The 16,812-nt window shown below is 39.4% G+C and overlaps 1 long non-coding RNA gene across 2 annotated transcripts in view; it reads right to left on the reverse strand.

The window, feature by feature from the left end:
- Positions 1-1,190: 1,190 nt before the first annotated feature.
- Positions 1,191-16,812, reverse strand: part of LOC108448196 — a 53,481-nt gene continuing 37,859 nt past the window's right edge. Inside the window, exons 4-5 of one of the 2 annotated variants that reach the window (XR_001864000.1) lie at positions 3,603-3,727; positions 1,191-1,830 (exon numbers count right to left, since the gene is read on the reverse strand). This is a non-coding gene — a long non-coding RNA (uncharacterized LOC108448196). Of the gene's footprint in view, positions 1,831-3,602; positions 3,728-13,388; positions 13,586-16,812 lie in introns of those variants that run through there. The other variant, XR_001863999.1, reaches the window with a different exon arrangement.

Here is a 16,812-nt window from a genome sequence, read left to right on the forward strand (position 1 = left end):
TCTATTCATGATCTTCTGGTGCTTTTCTCTAATGCAGCTAACAGTAGTTACCTAATTGTTGTTCTTTTTCTTTTTGACCAGAAGGGACTCTATAATAAGAGTGTAGAAAACTGCTTTCATCCTTTTACTAAGCTTTTAAAATATCTTGTTTTCTTTCACTATGTTAACTGTATATTTTCCCTTGTCACTATCAATTATTACTTCAAGCAATATTTTTGAGGGGTTTTTGTTTAACCAGCCTTTTGAAGCAGCAAGGTTAAACATCGAAGTTGGCGTAGCATATACAACCATGTCATGCTCACTGCTTTACAGGGAGCTACCAGGGGCCAATCATGGAGTCAAATCACATCTATTCAATACAAAAGATCTTTCCTCTGTGTGAGCCCTGCCCATTTTGTGATAGAAAATTAAAAGGCTTCCATATAATTTTTCTTCAGCGAGTAGTACAAACATACACAATACATTGTCTGCATATCTCCCAAACTGGTTTCCTGCGGTTTAGACACACACTGTCTTGCAAACAAATTTAGCTTCCCGTCATTGAAACATGTCTCCTCTTGGGTTAGTGAGTTAGAAAACAGAACTATCAACATTCAAGATTGTGTAGCATTGAGTTTCTAAGGACTTCAAAAAAAAGAAATAATGGTTCTAATAGAAATGGCATCTTTCTCTCTTGTAATGACAATTTTATCCTTCTCAAATAGTGTCTTAGGTTAGCAAGAATAGTCCCGGAAGGGACGTCCTTGCTAAGGGGTGCTTACAGTTTCCTCTGGGAACTGATAGAACCTATCAGCTGGCCAGTTTGAATATGGACAATTCTCTAAGCCACTTAAAGTTGTGATCACCTCTGTGATCCACATTTAAGAATAGGCAAACTCCCCCTCCAAGCTCTCTCTCGTTTCCGGCCCTGGGACAGGTGGCTGCAGGGCCCGAGCAGGGCCCAGTGGGCCCGGCCAGGCCCTGCTTGGGCCGGTCCGGGCCACATCTTAAGGGTTGTCTTTTCACATTGTCAGTGGGAGAAGGGAGGAAGGTGGGGGGAGGAGGAGAGTTCTGAAGGTGGTATAATTTTTTTTTTCTTCTTTTAGGTCTGTTAATAAACTTCTTTATATTCTTTCAAGTTTGGTGCCTGTTTTGCATTTCTCCTAATTCTTATCTCACAGCAGATAAACAGTAATGAGTATTTTAATTTTATCCTTCTCAAATAGAAACTCTCACCTAATTTCAACTTTTCAGTTGAAAGGTCCACTAGGTTGTTGTGTGACTATTCTATCAAATCTCAACAGTAACAATTTTCAGTTCTTCTGTCCTTTGCTGCATTACTTGTTGCACGGGTCATTTTTTTCCTCTTCTATTTCATTATTTTCAACTTGTCCAATATATTTGTGGTATCATAAATTTGAGCTGGAGCAACATTTCGCTCATGCCAGTTTGGTTGTTGGTTCAGTGTATTCCTGGCTGCCCAAGAAAACTGGACCCAGATTTCCAGCTTAGGTCTCCCCCAATTCTGAATGGAGAGAAGGATTGTGTTATGAGGCTTACTCCTTGCTTATACTGATTGTTTTGGAATTTGTAGGGTTTCTCCTACAATCTGTCATTGTGTTTCATGGTCATTTGTGAGCAATAAAAATGTCTTAGTCCTTTCCTATAAACCTGCAACCCAACAATTTCTTTACTATCCTTTATTAGGAGAGCTGACTGGTTTTGCTTAAGAACACTATCTGTATCCCTGTCATGAAGTACCAGCAGTTTCGTCAATTCTCACTCCCAGTTCCATAGGATCACCTGGATTCCTGCCCTTCAGTTCTTCAGGTGCTCTCCAATCAATGCTACCTGCAAAATTGCAAAGATCGTAATAGCTCATTAATGACAATACTGAATAGCAACAGACTCAATAATGGTCCTTCAGGAACAACATTAAATTCATCCTTCAGTTTCAACACTGAATCATTACACATCATTTTCCAAGCATGTTTTCCTATGCTGTGCACTAAATTACTTTCTTCCATTTTTCCTTCCTCTATTTTTATGAATTACTGTGGAAGACAATCAAAGTGCTTGCTCTTGAAGCTGAGGTATGCAATGTAGGAAATTTTCCATACATCCTCCTACTCCATAACCAATGAAATTTGATTTGGTATTATTTATTCAGTTTATGGCTGCTATTTTTTTGATGACTTTGAGGTGAATGTGATTATTTATTTCACTCTTACTTCCAGAAACTGATTTCCACAAACGTTGAACTCACCAGGTTGTGAAGCTGCTTGCAGAGATTTGCAAGTAGTGCCATGATTACTCACAGCTCCCTCATTAACTGTTTCCTTTTAATTATAAAATTAATTAAAAATAAATTAAATAAAATTTAAAAAATAAATTAAATTAAATTTAAATTAAAAATAAATTTAAAAATAAATAAATTAAAATAAAAATCAACTTTTATGTGATTACTTCACCACTACCACACTTTTTTCTTTTCCAGCATGGAGAGCAGAATGCACAAAGGGAGAACAAAGAACACATGTCATCAGCATGACTGGACACCACTCTGGATGTGTCTACATAGAACTACTCCTAGACTACTGAGAGAGAAAAGAGGGGCTTTTAATGAATTGATTCCTCTTGAGCTATAAAAAAATTTAGGGACTTCCAGTAGCCTATCTGAGGTCATCCAGGCTTGGGAGAATTTAGCTCCTGCACAGGCTTTCCCAGGAGCTCCACATTGGAAGAAGCTGAGAGATGATTCTCCAAAACTAAGACTGGATTTCTCTTAACTGTAATATTCCCATTCCAGACAATATTTTCGTTCTCTTTTTATTTCATTCCCCTCCCTCTAATCCATTCCCTGCTTTCAGGGACCAGGGGCTGCTCCTGGGGACAAAGGGTTCCACAAAGTTGTTACACATGCCCTGAGTACAGGGCCGGCACGCTGGCAGGTCACCAGCAGGACTGGCAGCCATGCAGCATAGGCAGTGACCGAGGCCCTGGCTACAGGCGAGTCATGGTGCCCACACTGCACCTAAGTGGCTTGGCTCCGCCCTCAGAAAGCAGGGGCAAGGCCAGGACTGGGGAAAAGGCTTTGCCCTGCTAACAGGGTGGGAAATAGGCTGGGAGAGCTCTGTTTCTCCCTCAGGTGCAGAGACAGGGGCTCTCACCCTCCTTACAGGGTTGCCTCTCTCTCTGGGCAGCCAAGGAGCACAATGGCAAAAAGCCAACAACAGCAAAGACCCAGCCCTGCTTCCAGGGAGGTCGCCCAGCGCAAAGCCAGCCATGGCTGAGAAGGTGCCCTGGCTGTGCCAGGAAGGCCCTTTGCCCAGAGGGCCTCTTGTGCCGCCTCTTCAGCTCCAAGCTCGCTCTTGCCTCACCATTCCACTCTTGAGCTCAAAGCCTATGCTCCTCTTGCTCACTCTTGCCTCGTCATCCCCCGGCTTCTGCCAATGGACAGCCATACACTTGGGCCTGAGAAGCTCCTGAAAGGAGCTGAAAGGAACCGTAACCCAACAGCCCCCCAGGGAGATCCTCAAGCCACCTCCCCACAGACCCCCCCAGCTCCACAAAAGCTTCCAGCTTCAGCTCGACTCACTTCAGCTCCAAGCTGCTGCCCTTACCTCACTGTTCCACTCCTGAGCTCGAAGCTGCTGCTACTCTTGTTCACTCTTGCTTCGCCCTTCCACTCTTGAACTTGAAGTCACGCTGCTCTTGCTCACTCTTGCCTCTTGTCATCCCATGGCTTCTGCCAATGGACAACAACACACTCAAGCCTGAGAAGCTCCAGCTCCTGTGCCTGAAGGGAATCATGACCCAACAGCCCCACAAGGTGAGCCTCCAGCCACCCAGTCCCAATTTTTTGCAGTAGGTCTTCCAACATATTCCTTCTTGGAAGGGTGTGTGGCAAGATTCCTCCCTGAGTGTGGACACCCCTCAGTTATTTCTCAAAGATAAGCAAAAGAGATTATCCACCATTTTTGGTATGGCTAAGTGACATTAACTTTTATTGAATAACTGGGTTTTGCTAGCTTTAATATAATCGCTTCAATGTTGCTTCAAAACAGTTCTTTGTACTACACTAGTTTTTATAGCTCCTATACTGCGTAGGAAATAATTCTGATTAAGCTATTTTTGTCTAGTCAGTATCATAATAAGTCATATAAATTTATATGAATATATTTGGTTTGCAATCCTTTCTCCTGCAGGACAAAATTGTATGAAGGTTCAATTACACCTGTAACATCTTCCATGCATAAACTGTTGAAAAAGTCTGGGGCTAAGATTGGATTCAGTCACACCCAGGTTCCTCTCTGAGGAGTTTAGAAAGCAAGGGGGTCCTTTTTTGCACCTCATGACTCAACAGAAGGGCTTTTCTAACAGATTTTCTCTGCAGCTCCCACTCTGCCCGCGACAGTACTCTTCTAAATTTACCCAGGTTTTCAGCTAAAAATGTCACCTATGTCCCTTCTAAGTTATCCCAGATTTTCTGTCAAAAATGCTCTGTCTTCTGTGTTACAAAAGACTTTCCCTTCATAAATGCTCAGTTTTCCTCTGTTAATTATCCTAAATTCACTTGTCAAAAATACCCTTTATGTTGTTTCATCTAAATTTCCTCAAATTTTCCGTCAAAAACGTGACTTCTGGCCCTCCAATAGATTACCTCAGATTTTTCCTCCAAAACGTCCCCTAGCTGTGTCCTATAGGTCACCTAAGATTTTACCCCAAAAATCTTCCTTCTGTCCCCTATATATTGCCTCAAGTTTTCCCTCCAAAATGTCCCCTACAAGTTACCTCAGATTCTGCACCCAAAATATCCATTCTGTCCCCCACAGACTTCTTCAGATTTGCCATCTAAAATATCCCATACAGATTACCTGAGATTTTGCTCCTAAACTGTTCTTTCTGATTACCTCAGATTTTCCTTCTGAAATGTTCTCTTCCATTGAGATTACCTCAGATTTTACCTTCATTCATTCCCCCGCAGATTAACCTGAGATTTTACCTGAAAAATATTCCTTCTGGCCCTTAAAAATTACCTCAGGTTTTATCACAAAATTTTCTCTGCCTGTTCTCCACAAATTTCCTCAGACTTTTCCCCAAAACCAATTTTCTCCCCTAGAGATCACCTCAGATTTTCCCACCAAAATGTCTGCCACACGTCCTCCACAGACTACTACAGCTTTTGTTCCCACACTGCTCAGTTTTACCCCAAAATATCCTTTTTGTCCGCTACTGATTCCTCTCAGATTTTCCCACATAAATATTCCTATTTGTCCTGTACAGATTACTTCAGATTTTGCCTCCAAAATATTCATTCAGTTCCCTGCAGATTACCTGAGATTTTACCTCAAAAATGTTCCTTCTGGACCTTAAAATTTACCTCAGGCTTTATCACAAAATTTTCTCTGCCTGTCCTCCACAAATTACCTCAGATTTTTCCCCAAAAACCATTTTCTCCCCCAAAGATCACCTCAGATTTTCCCGCCAAAATGTCTGCTACATGTCCTCCACAGATTTTCCCAGCTTTTATTCCCACAGTGCTCAATTTTACCCCAAAATGTTCATTCCATTCCCTGCAGGTGACGCCAGGGAATTCCAGCATTCCTCCCCTATGAAGTTTTTTCTCTCCCCTCTGAGTTACCTCAGCTTTTCCCCTCACAAACTGAAACCCCGTGCAGTCCTGTGACAGCACAGACCCATCCATTTTTTACCATAAATTCCCTGTTCTTGATTTTTCAATTGTCCACAACCATTTCTCCCCAGTGTGACATTTCTTATCATTCTTTCATTCCCACCCCACAGGTTTTGAATCCCTGTTTTACATATCCATTTCAGCTGTGCATCACAGTTTTACTTTTCCTCCTACCATCTGTCTTCCCCATTATCCTGTCCTATTTTCTCCCCTTAGCATTCAAGTAACTTTATTCCAGCTTGCTCTGTCATTTCCTATGAACATCCCCAGTCACACCCAAAGCTTTACTTTCCCCTTCATGAAATAAAGCACTTTACCCTTCTGGATGCTCTCTGGAAAAACTCAGTTTGGGAGCAGGCTGGTAGCAGGGGCACTTTGACTTTCAGTCTGGGTGACTGCCTGTAGTACTCACAGGTGACCCCAGAACCATAACCATAGTGTTCTGCCATTCCTAGAACTGAATATCTCAGTCAACATCTTCGGGACATTTAATGACTAAATAGGTATCCGTTACAAATATGCCTTTTTTTTTTTTTTTTTTTTTTTAATGTAAATACTTTTATACAGTTTTGGTACATGAAGAGAAAGAGGGTCCATCTGAAACAAAGGCTACCACCCTCTTCCCCCTGATAATTTTTAGCCATCACTCCAGAGTTCAGGAAAGTTAGAGACAGGTTTACCATACTGCTTTGAAGGCTTCTTTTGTACTTTGAGAGCAGTGTTTAACAGCCTCACCTCTAGGATGCCTCTCTGCCCAGAGAAACTGTCAGAGAGCCGAGCCCCGTGGAGACAAAGGCACATGACAAACCCTCACACAGCTTCAGAGCTGCTGGAAGAGGAGAATCTGATCTATTGACTTGTTCCCAAAATAGCACCCGGTGGGAGGTGACTGACTGGCTAATACCTGTGGTGTTTCCATTACCGATTGAGATGAAGTCTGTTGCCAGGAATCCTGGGGTGGTTTCCTTGACAACCAGAAGAAATGCACAACCGAGATGCACATGACTTTTCAGGTGCTTTTTTAACTCCTCCGAAACAATGAGCTGCCCTACCAGAACTCAGATAAATAAAAGCTAGGTGTACAGCCAAATGGCCAACAGCATTTATGTTCAAGGGTAAATTTGACCTGAGCCTGAAATCTGCCATGAAACAAACCCTCAAGAGAGCAACCAGCCTGGAAGTATATACTCCTGGAAGTACTTCAATAGGGCAGAGATCTTGCAAGATTATCTTATTTGTTATTTTATAGCCTTTAGATGAGAAATTTCAAGGGATGGAAGGTATTTCCACGAGATATATAGATATATCTAACGTTGAATTAATTTGAGTGTCTCTATTAAATCCAAAGCCTTCAAATTCCAAAGTTGATTGCAGACAATGAAGTGTTCATCAGAAGCACTAGGGGTATTTATTGGAATCAGAATATATTTTGAAATTATTTTAACAAGACAGTGTAAATTTTAAGCCAAAGCATACAACATTAATAGGAATAACAGTACCTTGTTATTCATTGTATGTAGGCGTGGCCACAAATTTTCTATGGACAGTAAATTCACTGAAAAATTCATATGTTCATGAATTCAAGTTATACTGAGAAGCAGTTTAAGCCCAATTATGGCCAGTATTTTTCAACTAAGGATTCCATTATAAAATGTCAAAATATATTATATAATAATTTCAAAAGGAAATGTTCTTTCAGGTTTCATAGTTTTGGCATTTTGTTTGAAAAAATTACCTACTCTTTAAGGGAAAATTAAAAAAAAAAAAAAACGAAGAAGACAACCCCAAGAAGTATCATGTACAATAGATTGACAATTGGTTTTAAGACTGAAAATATATTGGGGATGTTTTTGGCTTTTGTTTTTAACACTTTTAGATGAAGGACCAAAATATTATTATTCCAGTTGAACTCAGAGTTTTATTTTTCAGTTTAGTAAATAGTCAGAAACATCCATTTCCCTGCTTTGTGCTTGGGAGGAATAAGCACATGAGAGGAAGGTAAGGAGAAATTGAAGGGGATGCCGTGGATCAAATAAGTAAAGTAGAGGGAGTAAAGAAAGGACTTACCAAAGGTGACAAGCCGGATGACAGATGTAAATGTTTTTGAACCCTATCTGCTGACATCAGGAGGCTGAATCTACTCACTTCCCTGTTAGTGTTGATGGATGATAATCACTGGAGAATCACTGAGGTCCAGAACTAATTTTTTTTGAGTTAAGAATCTGGGGTATAGTATCCCAGATAAAATTTTGGCTGGCAGATCATAAGAAATTTCAGAAAACTTCCCTAAATTTTACTTGTGGCTGAGAGAGTGAGCTGCTGAAAGAGGAAGGTAATAAAGTGTTGCTGTGGCAAAAAATAACTATAGAATACAAAGAGTGTTGCATAAGGAAATAAATCATCCCAGTCTGTCTTCAGTGGGAGTCAGGCAAAAAATATATGAAACAGAGTGAGAGTGGAAGCAAACCAAGTAATATAGAACAATGTGCACTATTAAAATAATCAGGAAAAGCAGGGTTGACCTGGACATTTTAAATGAGGACACTGCATGCATCTGAATGAATCATTAGTAGAGATTTAGGTGCTTTCCTAAAACAGATTACATTCATAATAAATAGACTTGAGTAGAGAATTTTAAAACCATATTAGTGGTAAAGGTTGGTGCCTGGGGCCACATTAACTCAGCATCAAGCTCTGATCTGTCATAGATCAATGAAATGTAGCAAGCCTGAATTGCTGATTCAATTTAGTATTCATTTACTTTCAGAGCAGAACATAAATAGTAAGGAAGAAAATATGAAACATGATCTCTGAGACCAAGATCATTTTCTATGGGGAACTTAGCATGCATGCACACATTCATCTTGTGAGTATTTAGGAAACTAAGTACTGAAAGAGCCCAATCAGTTTTGAAGCGGAATCTGCCTCAGTGCCCCAAAGGCCTTTTACCCCTAAAGATGAAAGAAACTTTGTCTTCCTTCATAGCAGATGCTGAACACAACCATGCTGGGTGTATAAGCGAGGACGAACCTCAGCAGAGTGGCAGTGAAAGCTCTCAGCAAAAATGTGGTAATTGTAATATCTGATTTAAAATCATAGAATCACAGAATACCTCAAGCTGGAAGGGACCCTTAAGGATAATTGAGTACAACTCTCTGCTCCTTGCAAAACTACTTAAAACTAAACCATATGATAAGAGAGTTGTCCAGATCCTCCTTGAACTCTGACTGGCTTGATGTGTGACCACTTCCCTGGATAGCCTCTTTCAGGGAATGACCACCTCTCCATGCAGAAGCTTTTCCCCATGTCCCATCTGAACTTCCCCTGATGCATCTTGGCTCCATTTCACCATGTGCTGTTGCTGGTCACCAGAGGAAGGAGATCAGCACCCTCCCTTCCACTGTCCCCCCAGAGAAAGGTGCAGCCTCTTCTCTTTTCCAAGCTAACAAAGCAAGGGACCTCAGATGCTCCTTACAAGTCTTGCCCTCCAGGCCTTTCACCATGTTGATTCCCCTCCTTTAGATGCTTTCCAACAACTTTATGTCTTTCTTACACTGAGGCACCCAAACCTCTACACAGCACTCAAGTCCAGGTCAAATTAGTGCAGAATAGAGCAAGGCAATCATCTCCGCTGACCAGCCAGTGATGGATGCTGTGCTGGATGAACCCCAGGATAGGGCTGGCCCTTTTGATTAGTCATGTGGACTCATATTCAATTTGGCATCCACGCAAATCTTCAACCTTCTTTCCATGGAGCTGCTTTTCAGACTCTCGTACCCCAATTTGTATGTGTAACCAGGACTGTCCCATCCCAGGTGGACAATCCAACACCTGATCTCGTTAAATTGCATACAGCTCTTTAGTGCCCAGCTCTGTAGCCTATCCAGATCTCATGACTGAATGGGATAAGGTCCAGTCTGCATAACATTGTGAGAGAAGAAACGGAATACAGTTTTTCTTCTTTCAAATAGCTTCAAAATGTTACCAAAGAACTTAAGGCAACCTGACATGTCTTCAATAAATTCAAGAAAGATTGATTAATATTTCATTTATATTCAGCTACAGTTATTTAATATATTAGATCAGATACTGAATTTAAAGTCAGGACACATAGGTGTGGTCATCCAGCTCACCACAGAATCATAGAATACCTGTTGCTAAGGGATCGTTCCTGTAGTGCACATGCTACAACATCACAGCTTTTGCCATGGGAACACGGATCTGCCAAGTGTGATCAGATGCTGGCAGTGGGACAAAACAACAGCGTACAGCAGCATTAAGACTTCTCCAAATGTTTTGAAATCTTTTCCAAAAAAAGGTGTTTTAAATTGTAGCCCAGTCTCACAAAAGTCATCCTGGGATACTTCTACCTGAGCCAGCCCGTGCAGTCGCCAGTCTTTGAAGGCAGAATTCTACTGAACCCTTCCTACTGCTCTACTGAGTGTTGACATTCTGTTACTGGACAAAATATCACCTCTTCATCCCAACTCTTTTACCATGCATGACCCTGGAATGCCTGAATGCTCCTATTTCAAATACTCCCTATGCATTTTTAAAGATTTTCTGTTCCAAGGTAGTAGTGCTATCTATTCATACAAATAACAAGTGACAAGAAAATGTCATCAATCATTGACATATCCTCTGAAGTTTAGGTTTGCTTTCAAACTCTTTCTACTCCACTTCTTATTTTGGTGTGGCAATAAACAGCTTTAGATTAGAGTTGCAAAGCTGATGGAGTGTATTTATACTTAGCAACTGTCTGTAGAAATAAAGATTAGCATCAAGGCTATATTGGTTCTCCTGTCAGGATGCTGTTCTTTTGAAGCTATACTATAGTCAGCAAATTCATATTTACCTACAGATTTAACACTGCCAGTGCAGATAAGAATATACTAACAGTTGGGGTAGGCATAAAAGATTAGTTTATTTCATGACCAATTTTGCAGTAATCCTATCTGTGTCAAAACAATTTGAGAGGGGAGCCCTACAGTGAAAAGATACAGCTACTGAGATACACTCAGAAACAGGAATTTATTTTGCTGTTTCTTCATTCAGGCTTAATATTTTTAAATGGAAAGTTTAAAATTATTATAATGCAAAAAGTTTTATCTGTGTCCATATGTACATACATTTTTGTTCGATTGTGGGTATGGGTGTACACGTGTGACTAGATGTATGTGTATATATGTATCTGTATGTGTGTATTCCCAGAGGATTATATATATTTTTAGTAGAATGTATTTTAATACTAACTAAATAATAAAATTTATCTTCTTCATCTCTTGGTTTGTCCTGACACCTCTTTGTAGCTCCAGCCTATAAAGGCTTTAGGATTTACCAGCATTCTTTTACTTTTATGCATCGTGCATTTAGGATCTGACCTAAATCTCTGAATCCCATGGGAGATGAGTTGGAGAAAGGTTGTCCCTGTCTGCAGTGTTTGGCGAGGAACATACTGCTATGTTTACAGTGAGAAGAGTAGGACAGTCTTGATGTTGAAAAATATTCTTGGCAGTGATTCAGTATTAAAGCTGCATAGTAATTGCTGTGATTATGGTAGTCAACTATTGATTATAGTATTTACTATGCATGGTAGAAAAATAAAAAGATATGCATAATTGGCAATATGTGTTTTTCTATAATGACAATCATAGCAACCACTGTAAAAAATTACGCTCTAGAAACAGCACAGTTCTAAGAGTATGTACAAAGCTTTTTTTTCCTGCCAATTCCTTCCCTGGCTCTTTGGGCAGTGGCTTGCAAAGGTCACTCATTTCTCTGAGTTTGGCAAAAAGGAAATTTTTTGTGTATTTTTCAAAAGCAGCAATTAACAACATGAATTCTAATTGTGGTGGGGTTTTTTCATGTAAAGTGTGTGTGTGTCATATTCAATGTACATTTGTTGGAATAACATTTGGTGGATATTGAAGCTGGTCAAGATGTAACCAAAGAATTCCTCAATCTAAATATTCTGGTGGGTGATAGTTCTCAAAACACTGTGTAGGGGGCTGGCTGCTGTGTATTCAGTCACTGGAGCTGTCTCTTCTACCAGACATAGATATTCTGCTTTGCATCTGTCATATGCTGCCCAGAATCCTTTTTTTTTAATTTGGATTATCTTTGTTGTTAAGACCAAGGTGATTTGGTGTTGTCCTGTTCCTGGACAACATATATATTATACATTAAGCTGAATATATGTATTATAAATTGAGCTGAATTTTAATATTGATGATTCTTCTAATTTTCTTCATAGGGAGCTATGTTCCACAGCATTCTCAGACTGGTTCCAAGGCATAAACTCCCCTAGGGTCTTAAATGCACCCTGGGATGACACTGCCTCAGAGTAGACTTCTGGTGAATTATGGTGAATCATATCTGAAAATCTGTGCTGAACTAACCAGCTGCACTGTTAAGACTTGACTTGGTTATTGTGGTGCCAGTCCTGAAACTTCAGCTCCTACCTGTTCCTGCAAAACTTCGATAGGAAATATCCACGAGTCTTTGGCATTATTATATGTTCAAAACCACTATGGTCTTGATCAGAGAAGTGTACAGCCACACTCTTGTCCAGAGCATGAAAGAGGACAGTGATATGCACTACTAAGTGTTATTTTTGATCCACAGTGCATAAATCTGTGTAGTAATGTGATAGCTGAGAAACCTATTAAAGTCAGTTAGCCCCAGAGGAGTACATTGCTAATGCACCTGAGATGCTTTTATATACATAAAAGTGACAACTCTGCTGTAAAAACATTACGCAGTAAACTTTAAAACCCATGTGCAACTGGGATGTGGACACTTGTGTTTCTAAACCAGGTGTGCCAGGTGAATTTCAGGGATTCATACAAAATTGTGTTGCAGAAGAGCTCAGCCTTTTCAGTTAAATAGACCTTCCTATAAAGATATGATCTGGAAGGCTGAAACAAAGATCTTCTAGAAAGTGAGCAACTATATAAGTCAGGGATAAGCTCGAGAAACTGCAATCACAGTCTGTTGATGGGGGTTTTTTGAGAGCTAGAAGTGATCAAAGTTAAACTTGGTGATCCTTTCTGTCAAAAGGTTTGTGTGTTAGTGTTTGGGAAGGGCTGATTTAATGGCACTAAAACTATGAATTTCTCACATTTCTGAATTGTTTGTACTGAAAATAAGGAAAAATCGAATAAGGAGACTGAATAATTCACTCTCATATTTTCAAAATGGTATTTTTAATTCAAAAGTATATTTTAAAGGTTCTTTTGTTTCCTTTTTTTTAAAGACTATAAGTATAACTATCATAGATCAAAATAATCTTTGTTTTTGATGAAACTAAATGACTATGTGTCATTTTTAGTTTCACTGGTGAGCATTAAAATTAAAATTACTGGTTTTTTCTTTCAAAACCTCTCTTAATTTTGTCCATATCAGATTCTAAACGAGCTGTCCTGCAGTTCACAGAATTTAAAGAATAAAATTAATCTACTTAAAATGACACTTCCCTCTCTAGATAATAAAGAAAATGTTATCCATTTGTAATTTTTTTCATTAGTGTTAGGAATATTTGATGTGATAATCTACCATATAAACTTTCTCTATTGAGAAAATAATCAATAAAACTCTTTCATGTGTTTCATTTCAAAGGAAAACTGCGTTAATTTAGAAAGAGCTGGCAATGATGGAAAGAGAGATTTTGACTTTGATAAGGTCAAAATTGAAAAAACTCCATTATTTATGTGAATATATGATAAAGGCAGAGAATTTAAAAGATTTGTATTTCATTCCTGCAGATACCACAGATGTACTCAGTTATGGGCAAATGTCTGTGCTTTATAGCAGATTCATTCAATGTCAACTCTCAGCATTCCCCTGTGATTGGCAAGATGGGAGCCTTCAGAAAACACAGAAGCTTCCTGATAGTGTGGGTGCCGTGAGATCCTTAAAAGGAAGAGAAAAAAGAATCATTTAGTATGGAAAAACTTTCAGATCATCAAGTCCAACTGTAACAATGTCCCCAAGTGCCACATCTATGCATCTTTTAAACACCTCCAGGGAAGACAATTTCATCACTTCCCTGGGTATCCTGTTCCAGTTCCTGATGATCATTGTGGTGAAGAAATTTTTTCCTAATATCCAAACTAAACCTCCCCTGCCTCAACTTGAGGCCATTTGCCCTTTTCCTACCACTCAGTCACGGGAGGAACCCGTGTTCCTACCCCAACTCACAGCAACCTCTTTTCAGGAAGATGTATCCCAGGATGACTTTTGTGACACTTCTCTACAACTCAAAATACTTTTCGGGAAAGATTTCAAAACATTTGGAGAAGTTTTAAGGCTTCTCTGTGCTGGTGTTTTGTCTCGCTACCAGCATCTGATCACACATGGCAGCTTCACATTCCTATGGAAAAACCTGCAGTGTTGTGGTACATGTGTTACAGGAAGAATTCCTTAAAATGGCCACCCTTACTTTGTACTTGGCTTAAATTCAGCATCTGATAGAATATAAATATAAAATAACTGTAGCTGCATATAAGTGGGATATTATTCAGTCTTTCATATCTTTATGAAAGACATGTTGAATTACATTTGTCATGATTCAGAACAGTTTAAATGTCTGAACAAGGTCAGGAACTGCATCTTGGAGTTATTTACTACTTTCTTTTGACTGTAAGGAGGGATTAAATATTCGATTATTCAGTTAACTGCACAAATGTGTCTAGTGACATAGTAGGTATTCTGGAGAATCCAAGATGCCTGTGTAGGACCGGTATATGACACAGAATCTTCAGGGCAGTTTGCCTCTTTTGGACTGGCAAGAATTTGTGAGGGCATATCAACTGACATTATATTCCTGTATTTAGATATATGAGTGAAGCCCTAGATGACTAGCTCAGGAGAACCTATGCACCTTTGGTTTTCATCTGTACAATTGGGAACATTTTTGGCTTCCTTACAGGAGTGTTGTGAAGACAGTTACTAAATCGTATTTCTCTCCTCATGCTTCCTTTATATTTCTCAAAGTTGCCAGAATTATGCCCACAGAAATTTCTGCTATTTATGAGTTGCTACTCAGTAGCCCAGCCACAGAGTTGATCAACCAAGGGAAAAGAGATTTGGCTGCACAGTCTATGTAATTTCCAGATTTGCCATAAGTTGCAGTAAAGTTCTGGAAGGGCACTACTATGGAGAGTTCAACATCAGCACCAACGTTTAGAGCTCTTGGGTTTATGAGTCAGATAAACTACTGGAAAACCACTCTGATTCTTTTCAGTAAGTACTTGAGAACTGATTCAAAATGAAAGCTTCTAAAATCTCCTCTCTTCCTGATTTTCCAAATTAAAAACTTGATGTGAAGAACAGTCATGGCTTTTCTGAAGGAAATCTCTTTAGAAGGAGAGATTGTTCCCCTTTTCCGTGATAATTAGAGTAAATTACTTGGGAATAGAGTATTCAGCATTTTCACATCTTCTCTTCAATGAGCTTCAGAAGTCAGCTCTTTAAATCCTCACTATAAAGCACCCCTTGATGCTGTTTTAACCAAAGCAGTTTACTCACTCTCTGTTTTTTAAATAAAACAACATTTACATTCTAGTCTACTCTTAGACTTAAATAGCAGAAAATTAATTGCACAGAACCCAACTAAACAACATTTTTTTTCAAAAGACAGACATAGTATTTTCTAGTATCCCTGCATGATGTGTGTCACATTCACACATGGATAAACACACTGTGAATTAGATGGAAAAAATACATGTCTGATGAACCTTGCCTTTCTCTACATATGCATAACTATCATGTGAGAAGCAGGATTCATCATCTCATGACTAGGATCCCAATTCAGCTGTCAACGTATAAATGTCTGCGTATGATCTGGGTGTATAAACTCCAGCTGGAGCCAGAGCTGCTCAAGAGCTCAATGCCGTTGCCAGACGGTCAACATTTGGTGTTAGTGTTGTTTGAGGTGTTCTACAGTATCCAAGGATTGGGAGATCGTGAGATAAATCAGGTGGTAAGAGACCTCAGGAGGTCTCTGTTCCAACTTTCTGTTCCTCTATGAGGTCATAGAGTCATCCGTGGGGTCCTTTCAGGTTTCTCTGGGTTATTTATCTTACCGAGTTTTGAAAAACTCCACAAATGGAGTAAAGGCACAAATGGAGACTACAGCACCCGCCGGTAACTTGTCTCACTGTTGGTTGTACTGAATAGAGAAAAAAAATTTCTTGATACCCCATCTGAACTTTGCTCCCATTCAGTTGGCACATGCCACACAGGAATTATAGGAAAACCACATCCTCCAGAAGACCTGGTAACAGGTCAGCTAAAAGGTTCTGCAGGCTCCATAGACTGTCCTGGTTAGAGATCTTCCATCTATGGCAGAACCTCAGACACCTACCCCACACCTAAAAATGTAGAGGTGGGATTTCATGACCCAAAATTAATTGCCCCAAATAGCTACTTTTCAAAGAGGAGGAGTTCTGGTGTTCTTTAAGTCTGATGGTGCCTTTGCCCACCTCTTGTAGAAGCCTTTATAATCTGAGATACCTCAAAGAACAGTAAAAGTCTAAGTATAGGCAACTGAAATCAGATGATGTAGAATAGCCAGAGATTCACTTGGTATCTTTCTTCATACTGGTTTAAGGGAGTTCTGTATTATTCCATTTTTGACAGCCTATCACACATTAGTCTCACAGGCTTCCCGTATGCAGACATCAGACTGTGATTTTTCCAAGAATTCTCAAGAGCTTTTGGAGGAAAAATGGCTATAATATTACTTTCAGAATTCCAGGCACTGCCAAAAATTTAGAGGTTTAAACCCAAACTTATTTACTAGGATCTTTCAGTCAAATAGGAAAGGAGCATTTGCATGTACTATTCAAAACACTGAAATAATTGCAAAGTTTTCAATTAGAATATGTTAGATGATCCTAAGTGATCAGATTATAATTTTGCTATCACACAGGTGTATAATCTATGAAAATGTTAGAAAAGGGTATCCAGGAAAGTGAACTACTCTTTTTTTTTTCTAGTTTTTAATAGAAATAAATCTTTTGTTTGCAAGTCACAAATATCTTTCCTGTTCGCTTCTAGAGATGAAGCACTATAAATGCCAATTTATTTTTCACTGTGAGGTTAGTCTTTGGAATAATAGAAAATAATTTTCCTTT

Source organism: Corvus brachyrhynchos, unplaced genomic scaffold (genome assembly GCF_000691975.1).
Source record: "Corvus brachyrhynchos isolate BGI_N302 unplaced genomic scaffold, ASM69197v1 scaffold307, whole genome shotgun sequence".
NCBI lineage: Eukaryota > Metazoa > Chordata > Aves > Passeriformes > Corvidae > Corvus > Corvus brachyrhynchos.